Source organism: Pinus tabuliformis, chromosome 9 (assembly GCF_031772625.1).
Source record: "Pinus tabuliformis cultivar Carrire ecotype Pingquan chromosome 9, CPIR1, whole genome shotgun sequence".
In the NCBI taxonomy this organism is placed as follows: Eukaryota; Viridiplantae; Streptophyta; class Pinopsida; order Pinales; family Pinaceae; genus Pinus; species Pinus tabuliformis.
Genome location: NC_142307.1, coordinates 1,286,781,713 through 1,286,794,267, shown reverse-complemented (window position 1 = coordinate 1,286,794,267; position 12,555 = coordinate 1,286,781,713). Strand labels below are relative to the sequence as shown.

The following is a 12,555-nucleotide window of genomic DNA, read 5'->3' as shown; positions in this document are numbered from 1 at the left end:
GTCATAGGTCTTACAAACAACAACAAATTCAAACATGAAGGTGTTAGTATCCTCAGAGGTTAATCCATGGAAGTGTGGAAGGGAAGTAGGGATTATATTCTTCATTCTAGCCTCAATTGGTCTCTCTAATAGGGAAGACCTCATTGTCCTTGTTTTTAGCTGTAGTTTGGGTAGGTGAAGTGGGTTCTTCTTCTTCCACAATAGGTTCTTCAAAAATTTCAGGTTGCTCACCTAGAGGGTCTTCTAACTTCCCTGCAATCAGAGAGGGAATATCACAATCACCAAAGAAGAGTGAAGGTTGAATGTTTGAGGGTGTGGGGGTTTTTGGTAATAATTTTCCTTGATTATCCCTACTCCTATGAGGCTTGAAAGAAATATTTTTTTGATTTTTTAACTTTTTCAAAAATTGTATGCAAAACATAAAATAATGCTCAAGCAGAAATAACATCTACTTAGACACCTCCTTGAAAACAATGCCAAAAAGTGGTGAGCCCTGGTATTGCACCAAGAATATTGGAACTCCCAAAGGATCCTCAACTCAAAATATCAACCCGGGGTTTGTAAAAACTTAGAGGTGACAATGCTATATGCACATCAAATTGGATTCTACTCATGCCACCCTCAGTCATAACATTAGATCAAAGTGCTCAAAGACCATTCCTCCTACTGAATTAAAATGAAAGCTTGTTGATGAAGGTACAATCGAAAACTAATTGTAGATATCAATGTTGCACCTAATCCTTGTGATTGGGTGAATTATTGTAAATAAATAAATAGGAAATATGAACAGTCATCGGGAGACAAACTGAACAGTCTCTCCCTCATGTATATAATGAGGACCTACCTGATGTAATAATATAGTCAAATTATTTCTGCCTTATGGAGTTACTGCCTGGCCTGACATGGTATCAAAGCCAACTCCTTTTTTAGCTCTTATGCTCCTTGTAACTCCTATGTCTGCCATATTTCTTTACCTGTGCCCTCTGTCTGCCATATTCCAGTATCTGCGCTTTGTCTACCATATTCCTTTACCTGTGCTCTCTGTCTGTCAGAAGGCGACTGTCCAGAAACGTTTGCTGTTTTGACATGGTAACAGAAGTGCTATTTTGACATGGTAACAGAAGCGCTGTCCTGACACGGTTATTCTCGCTATGGTTTTCCTATAGGAAAAAAAAAGAAATCCTGCAAAATCCCAAGAATATCATCCTCTCGATACAAGTGGTACTCTTTTTATGCAAGTTTTACTTCTGTGCCACCATATTCAGGAAGAAGAACATGGTCACCCTCCTTGACACTAACAGGAATAGTGTTTCCACCCTTGCTATGAAAACCAGGCCCAACTGATATGACCTTTCCTGAGTTCAACTTGCCAGTGCTCTCCGGAAGCAAAATGCCGCCAGCAGTCTTGCTCGGAGCAACAACTTTCTCTATCAAAACCCTGTTAAGCAAGGGGATAAGCTTCTTCGCCATTGGTTTGATACTGTAAGGGAAGAAACCCTTATAGCTAGAGGACTTTTATATAGAGACCCTGCAATTGCAAAATCCTTCTGCCTCCACTTTCACACAGGCAGCGCACAACATTCGGCATCTGTGGAGACTTGCGTTCGAATGCCATTGTTGTTCATTGAATTTTGTGTGGCTAAACGAGACAAGGCACATCCAAAGAGGCCGAGCTCCCGACGAAAGAAGCCCTGCTGCTGCACGATCTTAAGAGACCACGCACCACTGCTCCTCTCCCGTGGGAAATAATCACCTCTGCTACAACGGTTCGAATGCATCCAATAGCATCGCAGGCATCAGAGTGGCACAACTGCGTGGATGACTCTGTGACTCTGGGACGTTTGCCTGCGAATTTAATTTAAGCACGCCTGCGTGCTTCATTATATGGTAACGTGTGCTTCACGTATATCATATGTTTTGGTTCCATTATATATGAACTTTAATGGGCATATATTACATTATCATTGGAGCATTTAATACGTTGAAGGCATATGTAATATGTAATATTTCTATGTAATGTTGGATGCATTTATATCAAACATTGGAGCATTTAATACATTGGATGCATTTATATCAAACATTGGAGGCATTTGGAGAAAATATGTTGCATAAAGATGTAGCGTGAGGTATTGACGTACATATTGGTATATGAGGAAGAGATTTGAAATCTTTTGAGAATGCCCTTTTGAGTACAATTTTACTGTATATTGGCAGAAGTATTTTTCTATCAGCAGAAGTAATTTTTTTTTACAGAATGCATTCGATCATATCCATGGTGGGAATAGTTCTCACTGGCAAGTAGAACTATCCTGAATGGTCCCGGATGATAAAACACACCCTCATTTTCAATGAGTTGTGGAAAGGAGTGTGTGTCGAAGACGGAGACAATGACCCAGTACAACCTACCTCAGACGAAGAGCTCGTCATTTGGAAAAAGAAAAACAACAAAGTTTATGCATTAATCGCAGCATCTGTAAATGAAGAGGTGAGTCGCCATATTTCGTCATATTAAACTGCCTTTGAAGCCTTACAAAAGCTGAAAGAACTCTATGACTCACATTCTGCACTTGAGTTGTTCAACTCATGATTAAACTCTTCACTCTTGAACTGAAAAATAATGATCCTCTTGCTCTTGCATCTGAAGTAAAGTCTATAATGCATGATATCAAATCCACTAAGGTTGAATTGGATATTCCTCTGATTGCTTTTCTCAAGGAACTTTATCCTACTTACTCCAATTATCTTGAGTCATTGCAAGCAAATGGAAATCTCAAAGATATAACCTTTGACTCTCTTATGAAAAAGTTTGTTGAAAGAGAGAAAGCTTTTGGAAAGAAGACAGCCCCTAAATCTTCTGAAGAGGTTGTGTGCCTTGCTCATAAAGAAAAGCATCCTGCTCAAGATTCTACAAGAGGAAGAGGTGGTCGAAGAGGAAGATATTTCAGAGGCAGGGGGGCAGAAATTCTCAAGGAGAAAAGGCAAATTTGCATTGCATACGCTGCAAAAGAAATGGATGACATGATGCCTCTACATGCAAGCTACCATGGGACAAAATTGAGCAGAAAAGAAACCAACAGAAAGGTAAAACTGATGATACAAACAAAGGTAAAGCACATGAATCCGCTCACTATGTTGTGGCACAATGTAACATTGGAGTAAATGAAGATTTATTTAATGCTTCACTTACTTCTTGGAAAAATGATTGGTTTCTTGATTCAGGAGCAACCTGCCACATGACTTATAGAAAAGATTTTTTTGAAGATTTCACTGACAATGTTGATGGAGCGGTATACTTTGCAGATCAATCAAAAATCAAGCCATCAGGGCTTGGCACAATCATGCTTAAACTGCCTGGTCTTCTAGAATTTCTTTTGCATCATGTTCTATATCTCCCACAGCTCAAGAGAAACTTGCTATCCTTGGTCCACATCCGCCAGCAAGGTCACTCCATTCATATGTTTGATGGCAAGCTTGAGGTAAGAAAAGCATCTGACCACTCACTTGTCGTGAGGGGAATAGAAGAAGAAAGGCTTATCAAGCTGCAAGGAACCTCTACTCATGCACAACATTTATCATACAATTCTCATCATGAAGAAGGTACACTTCCATCAAGTTTATTATGGCATGCTATATTTGGACATTTGAACTATCACAGTCTCCGCTTTTCGAAGAAAAATGGTGTTGCTGGTTTGCCTACAATTCCTAGGAAACTTAAGCAATGTGATGCTTGCATTCTAGGAAAGCATAGCAAACAGTCTTTTCATGATTCACATTCAAGAGCACATAGAAAACTTGAACTCATTCATTCAAATTTATGTGGTCCAATGCCTGTTCCTTCTGCAAATGGAAATAAATATATCATGACATTTATTGATGACTACACCAGAATGTGTTGGGTTTATTTATTGAAGAACAAATTTGATGCTTTTCAAACATTCAAGAATTTTCATAAATGGATTGAAAATGATGCACAATCTCATATTGGGTTTATTCGCACTGATAATGGAAAATAATACACATCAAATGAATTTGAAAACTATCTTCGCCAACATGGGATCAAACATCAAAAAACTGTGCCTTATAATCCCCAACAGAATGGTGTAGCTGAAAGAATGAATAGGACAATCTTAAATATGGTACAATCCATGCTCTTCTTCAAAAATGTAAAGATAATGTTTTGGGCTGATGTTGTTCTATGTGCTGCATATATAAAGAATAGATGTCCATCTAATGCTATAAGAAACAAGACTCCTTATGAAATGTGGTATGGACATGTTCCTTCGGTAAAGCATCTCAGGGTCTTTGGTTCCACCTGCTATGCCTTGATACCAAAGGTACATAGAAACAAACTTGGTGCTAGAAGTTGTAAGTGTATCTTCGTAGGGTATTCAAACACCTCCAAAGCATACCGCCTTTATGATGAAGTAAATAAGAAATTTGTTGTATCTAGAGATGTAATTTCCCTTGAATCATCCAAAACTGACAATGTTGTTGAGCGGCAACTTGATCGCTTGGATAGATTCGCAAAAGTAAAATCATTTCAAGAATTTGATAATCAGATTCCACATCTTGAAGGGGGGATTCCTATACTAGATCAACATGTGGAATCTTCTTCTGAAGAACACTCTCCCCCACATGAAACTCCAACAACGGATGATGCTTTAAGTGATGTAATTGATAGAATTGGGAGACTCAATCTTGATTCAGTCCCAAATCAATCAATGGAGCAGCCTGGACCATCTGAGAAAGGTCCCCCAAAGTGGCTGACAAAGACACTTGAAAGTGTTCATGAAGTTGGAAAGACAGGAACCAGAAATTCAAACCGGCAAAATGGAGGTGATGTAGTGACTCTAATTCACCTGTTGATATGGATGTTTCTTATGATTGTGAATTGAACTTGTCTACAGATTTTGAACCATCTTCCTTCAAAGAAGTTGCTTCTCATGATGAATGGCAAGAAGCGATGCAAAATGAGTATGATGCCTTGATAAAGAACGACACTTGGAAGCTGGTTGATCCTCCATTAGGAACCAAACCAATTTCCTGCAAGTGGGTCTACAAGAACAAGTATAAAGATGATGGCTCACTTGACAAGCACAAAGCTAGGCTTGTGGCAAAAGGTTTTGCACAGAAGGAAGGGGTCGATTATGAGGAAACTTTTGCCCCCATAGCAAAATGGGCTACCATCCAGACACTCTTTGCACTAGCAGCTCAGAACGGTTGGAAAGTCCATCAAATGGATGTAAAAACTGATTTCTTGAATGGATATCTAAAAGAGAATGTTTTTATGTCCCAGCCTGAAGGATTTGCTGTGAAAGGACATGAACATAAAGTATTCAAACTTGTGAAGTCCTTGTATGGCCTCAAACAAGCACCGTGAGCCTGGTATGAAAAACTAACTAAGCATCTTCTGAAATTCAATTTCAAAAATTTTGATCTTAATGATGCAACTTTATTTTTCAAGAAAGTTGGAAAAACAGTTGTATATCTTGTGGTATATGTAGATGATCTTTTGATGACAGGGAAAAATGAAAGCTACATTACATCCATAAAGAAGGAATTGGGGAAAAGTTTTGAAATGACTGATTTGGGCTATGTTCATTACTATCTTGGCATTGAAGTAACCCAACATCCAAAGTCCATATTTCTTTCTCAAAAGAAATACATTGGAGATCTGTTGAACAGGTTTGGCATGACAGAGTGCAATCCCCTTACTACTCCAATGGAACAAAACTTAAAGCTCACATCTATTGAAGGAAAAGAATTTGAGGATGCAACAAAGTATAGACAGCTTGTAGGAAGTCTCAACTACCTAACTACTACCAGACCAGACATTTCGTTTGCTATTGGAATCCTCTCCAAGTTTATGCAAAAGCCTTGTGAGGGACATTGGTCTGCTGCAAAAAGATTTCTAAGGTACTTGAAGGGAACTCAAGACTTTGGAATCAAGTATACACTGGTGGACGACTTCATCTTGATTGGATACTCTGATTCAGACTTCGATGGAGTCAAATAAATTGGGGTATCTACTTCAGGATATGCTATGAGTCTTGGATCAGGAGCTGTCTCCTGGAGATCACGCAAACAATCAGTTCCAACAAATTCCACAACAGAAGCAGAATACGTGGCAGCAGCTGAAGCAACAAAAGAAATTGTGTGGCTCAGGAAAATTCTTGAAGATTTGCAGGTAAAACAAGTACAATCAACTCCACTCATGATTGACAATACCTTTGCAATAAAGTTGGCCAAGAACCCAAAGTTCCATGATCGAATGAAGCACATCAATACTAAATATCATCTGATTCGACATCATGTTGAGGCCAAAACAATCCATCTCCGTCATTGTTCCACAAATGAGCAAATTGCAGACATCTTCACCAAAGCGTTTGGAAGGGAAAAGCTTGAACGATTCAGAATGATGCTTGGACTCACCAACATCCCTTCAGATTAAGGGGGGGAATGTTGACACCTAATCCTTGTGATTGGGTGAATTATTGTAAATAGATAAATAGGAAATATGAACAGTCATCGGGAGACGAACTGAACAGTCTCTCCCTCATGTATATAATGAGGACCTACCTGATGGAATAATACAGTCAAATTATTTCTGCCTTATGGAGTTACTACCTAGCTTGAAAATCAAAGTGGAAATGCCATTAACTCGACTTGTAGATGGTAATTAATCAATTCATGAAAGGATAAGGGTTAATCTACTTGCAAAAAAAAAGTTATTTTATCTTGAAAAATTCATCAAACTACCAAATCTACTTGCAAAAAGGAAGTTATTTTATCTTGCATAATTCATCAAACTACCAATCATAATTGCATGTATCATCTACCTAGTTCACACTTGCTTGAAAATTAGTAGCCTACTTGCATCATACTTGTGATAAAAAAACTAATTCTACTTTGTTTTGCAGTGAAGAAAAGGAATGGTTGGAGTTGCCTAGGAGATTCCCCTGATCATCAAAACATAGATAGGGGTCATTATTCATCTTAACTAAGCTAAAGTTGAAGTGGGGATCAAAACTGGTGAAGAAAAGTGGTGCTATAGGTGGCTTCTACATGAGGTCATGTAATGCTACAAGAGGAGTTTTGAGTGGCTTTTGAGGGTGAAAATGATGTCTTGAGGGTATGGAGAGGTGGATGGAGGTTGAATAAAATGAAGGGAGGTTGGGTTGTGCTACCTAGCCAAGCTCAGGACCTCTCATAAGTGTGTCTTGCGCTAGGATGAATGCTCATGATGTCCTAAGTTCACTAGGAAAAATGACTTATGGTTCAAGATGGAAGTGGTAAAGGTGCCCTTCTGTGTAGATCACCACATCCATACAATCAATCACATGCATACATCTATTGATCATTAACAAAATGAGATAATCTATGATTGAAAAGATGAGTTGAATTTAAATAAAATCTATTTTATGCCATAACACTAATCTAATCACTAAACTAACTTCTAAGCTACAGAAAGAAAATGTAAATTAGAACAACTAACATTCATCTATTTCCAAGAAATAATAAACACAATATTTTTGGACCGAGGTTGTGAATCCTTCCACTCATTCTCCCACAAGAGAGGTGATGCAGAGGTTTACAACCACATGTTTTTATATCTTAATCTCTACTAAAATGAAAGAAGCTATGAACTGCTTGGAATCAAGAAGAAAACATAAGTACAAAAGAGAGACCAAAGCCTCTAGGTTGGGCCCAAACCCAAGGGTCTCAACCCTCTTAACTAACTCACATGCAACTTAAAATCCAACTTCTCATTATCAAAAGTAAAGGTCTCATACATCACATAAATGTTCAAAGTGACAATGTCAATCTTCAAGCTCAATAGCTACACCTAGATGAACAAAAACTTTGAATCCTAATGAGATTTTCTTATTGATTATTTATGCAAAGGGCAGCTGATAGAAACTCCCTTGAAAATAGGAGTGATTCCCTCCTTAATCTCAGAAATGGTGGATCTTGTCCCTTTTGATATTCACTTGGACTAGGAGTCACTCGACTGCCAATGCATTCAAACTGGTGAGAGAGGGAGTTAAGGTGGTGGAAAAACCTCCTAGATTCTCTCTTGGTTGTCTCCATCAATCCCCTACATAGTAATTTCCTAAAAATACTTCTTTTCTTTCAATTAAACCACATTATGCCACATACTATGAAAAACACCTTTTACTCCTCTTACTAAGCATAATATAACAAAAAATTTGAATTAATGTGAGAGAAGGATAGTTTTAAGGCTGGAGGATGGCATGATGATCTTCAAAATATACCTATTGATGGGGCTCATGATAGGGTAAATTGAGGAGTATAATAATACCCTAGAGTAGAGTTTGATGCCTATATCTGGACAACAAAAAGGATTAGCCTTTGGGCAAAAATCACATAATGTTGGCGCAATGGGTTAGCACTAGTAGAGTACCCTAAATAATCTTCTAGAAGCACACAAATCAAGGCAAGAGAGTAGCAATAGTAAGTTGTAGATGGTCCCTTGATGATGGGTGGATGCTATATGGATGTGGGACTAGGTTGGAAAGTTGGTGAAGTTTGTTGGTGGTGTGCCCTAACCAGTGAGAAGATGCTACAACATATATTGGACACTCGTGGTATGATGGAGGGTCATGTGTGAGTAAACGAAGTGTGGGCCTAAATAAGGCAGAGTTGGAGCAGCCTAAAGAACAACTTTGGAGGATTGCAGAGGCTTGCTTCAAGTTTAAATAAACATGTCTCTTGAAGTAAGGGATTGTTAGATGTGGCAGAAGGAGAAGCTCAAGGATCTGATCATCCAGGAGCAGTGTTTACATCCATAGGCTTTCCTTATAGAGAAGGACATCTCAAACAAAAGAAGGGAAGTCCTCCTAGCCCGTGTTCATTGTGGGAGATTGACATCTTGTAGTGACAGGTGGTAGCCCTCTATGCCCTATTTTAGTCTTCATTGGAGCAGGGCAGGAACACTATAGTGGTCTAAATTCTCTAAGTAGTTGAGGAGAAGTAGTGGGCAGATGAGAGTTGTTCACAAATGGAGTCATGAACAACTTAAGACGAGTCTCAATGTGTTGATGTGTTGACGGATGAAAATTCGGTAAGAGAGCATATTGGAGTCGAGATTTAGTGTCCATACGGATTTCGTGCATTGATAAGAGGTAGATGTTTTAGATCTAGAGACGAAGGACTGGACATATGTGTAAAGGGTACAACCAAGGTAGTTGTGAGGAGCTCTACATCAGCTAGATGATCATAGTAATTTATTCAGCGTATATTGGTTGTCAAAGGACTGACACAAAGCCCTATTTGTTTTATATCCTTGTATTAGTGGATGTATTAGGGCCATTATCCTTAGTACGGGAGTTGTAGACTATTTTATTATCAGTTTGATTAATATAATGAAGTTGTGTTGATGTACAAAATAGCGTAAAAAGTTGTATATATTTTGTGAACCAGTAGATTTACTGTTGTATATTATTCTGTTGTGCAAAGTAGACTTATTGTGATACTTGGTTTGGTAGCGTGAATGATTTAAGATTCTATCATAAGACACTAGTATCATGGAAAAACAACATGGTATAAGAGCTACTTTGAAGGGTCATGAATCAAAGTGTGTATAGCGAAGAAAGTCAAAGGGAGTTATGGCAGTCTAGATCATGGAAAAGAGGGCTCAAATGAAGAGTCCATGGATATGTGGTCTTGAATGGCTTGGCAACGAGATTGGTTGGGAGTTCAGGTGGATTGGTGGTGAGCTTGGCGACCAACAATTTGTGTTAGGGCAAGTTGTTGATCGTGGACTTCCTATGAATGTCATGGATGTTTGGGATAGATTGAGGATTGCTTTGGCATGGACGAGATCAATATGATCAATATTGCTTCATGTGATGGACTAGAAATTGGTAGGATAACTTATTCATTGGATCATGATGTTTCATATATGAGGTTGGATGGATTTACACGAGTGGTATTTGATCTAGGAGGATGAGTTCTTGCAAGATTGAGCCAGTGGAGATCGTCTAGGCTCAAAGAGAGTCTAGCTTTAGAGGGAGAAGGTCTTAAAGGATTGGGATCTTCAAGTTTAGATGTGATGAGGCAAAGGAATTACTGAGATTGAAAGGTTCATTCTATGGGGTATGCTGTAATGATGGGTGTTAGATGGATATTGTCACTGAAAATGACAATGATGGAGACTTCCTACTGTTGGAAATACCTCCCTCACTAAGAGATAGTGTTGATATTTGTAGCTTGGGAGGTACTCCAAGCCCTAGGATTCGGGGTTTGGAGGTTGGAGCACCACAAAAGTGCTTTGTGGGTTTGGAACCCAAGGTGTGGGATTTTCATCCAAGCTTGTGGGTGTGAATTTGTGAGGAATTTTGGACATGTGATGATTTGAGTTGATAGAGGACACTGAGATCAACCGAAAGAAATGAAAATCACTCAAATTTGAGTTGTCTATCTTGAGATATTAATTTTTTAAGGTTATGTGTGGGCATGGTGGCACAAAGTTTAGGTCAGACTAGTTGTTAGGAGGCCTAACGACAGTTGTCAAGCCCACATGAATGTTTTGATGAAGCCCTTGTATTAGATTTAAATACAAGGTGAGTATGAGGCTAAATGGACATCCAAAAAATGTGTATCATTCATCATAAATAGCTCTGTGATTTAGAGTGTGAATTTGAGGCTAGAAGAGGAGCAAAGGGTTGTTGATTTTGGAGAGTATCTCTTCAATTTGGTGTGGATTTTCTTTATGGAATAGGCCGCATCCCCGAAGCATCCAGGAAGGTGACATAATGGAAGTTTGATGGAAGCTTAAGTAGGTCTCCTTAACCAGATTAGACCACAACAATAAGAGGTATGTATGAGTGTATTTTGTCCTTGATTGTGTGTGGGCTGCCTTTGTCTACAGGGCCGCAAAAAAGGGCTGCTACAACATCACGTTGAAGGTACTATTTTTAGGGTGTCTAAGCATAATATAGGTTTGTCCCTTATGCCACAACTCCTAGATATAATTGAATAATAGTACAGGGGGTGTATCCATATGTATGGGAAGTTTTCTTATTATTGGCTGGTACATGAGTGTTGTAGGGTAAGTTGAGGAGTAGCCTCATACCCTTCAGCAAATTTTGATGCCTATATTTGGATAGTAAAAAGGAGAAATCTTTGGGAGAAAATCACATAGTGTTGGAGTAGTGGGTTAGGGATAGTAGGGTGCCCTAACTAGTCTTCTAGAAGCACATAAATCAAGGAAAGAGAGCAACAATAGTAAGTTGTATATGGTCTCTTAATGATGGGTGGATGCTGTGGATGTGGGTCCAGGTTGGATAGTTGGTGAAGTTCATTGGTAGCATTCCCTAACTAGTGAGCAAATGCTACAACATGTATTGGACACTCATGGTCTGATGGAGGGAAGAATGTGAGTGGACAAAGTGTGGGCCTAGATAAGACAAAGTTGGAGCTGCCTAAAGAACAAATTGGGAGGATTGTAGAGGCTTGCTTCAAGCCCAAAGAAACAAGTCTCTTGAAGGACTAATGGATTGTTAGATGTGGCTAAATGAGAAGCTTAAGGGTATGATCAGCTAGGAGAAATGTTTGCAGCCCTAGACTTTCCTTGTGGAGAAGGACATCTACAATAGGAGAAGAGTCGTCCTCCTAGCCTATGTTCATTGTTGGAGATGGAAATATTACAGTGATAGGTGGAATCCCTCCATGCCCTATCATAGTCTTCATTAGAGAAACACTGGAAGACTATATTGGGTTGAATTCCCTAAGAAGTTGAGGAGCAACAGTGGGTGTAGGAGAGTTGTTCACAAACAGAGTTGTGAAAAACTTGACAAGAGTCTCAATGTGTTGATGCTTTGAAGGATGAATAGTCAGTGAGAGAGAAGATTGGAGCTGAGATTCAGTGGCCATATGGAGTTGGTGTAATTTATAAAGGTAGGTGCTATATATCGGGAGCCAAAGGACCAGGCAGATGTGTACAAGGTACGACCAAGGAAGTTATGAGGAGTTCTACATCAGCTAGACAGTCATAGTACTTTGTTCACAATAGATTGGTTTTCAAAGGACTTACAACAAGCCCTAGTTGTTGTATATCCTTATATCAGTGCATGTATGGGGGCCATTATCCCTGGTACGTGACCCCTTGACTATTGTATTATCAGTTTGATTAATATAACGAAGTTGGGTTGTTGTACAAAATTGTGTAAAAATTTGTGTATATTTTGTGCATTAGTAGATTTACTACTGTATATTATTCCACTGTGCAAAGTAGACTTGTTGTGATACCTGGCTTGGTAGCATCAGTGATTTAAGATTCTATCCTAGACACAAATATCGTGGAAAAACAACAAAGTTGATGTTTGGTATGGCTTGATGCATTATGGTTCTATGAGATGCAGTATGTTGGAAAGATTGTTGTGATGCAAAGAAAATACATAATGCAAGGAAAAGGCAAAGACAAAGTCGAAGGCAAAGGAAAATGCATGAATAATATTGTGATGCAAGGTTATGACAAAGGAAAATGTGTTCATAACAGAGTTGGAAATATGTTGGCTTGTATATATTTTA

At 38.8% G+C, this 12,555-nt stretch overlaps 1 pseudogene; it reads right to left on the bottom strand.

Annotated features, from left to right (window-relative positions):
* Window positions 1-1,192: 1,192 nt before the first annotated feature.
* On the bottom strand, window positions 1,193-1,544 carry LOC149153285 (10 kDa chaperonin, mitochondrial pseudogene; annotated as a pseudogene).
* Between the last annotated feature and the right edge of the window lie 11,011 nt (window positions 1,545-12,555).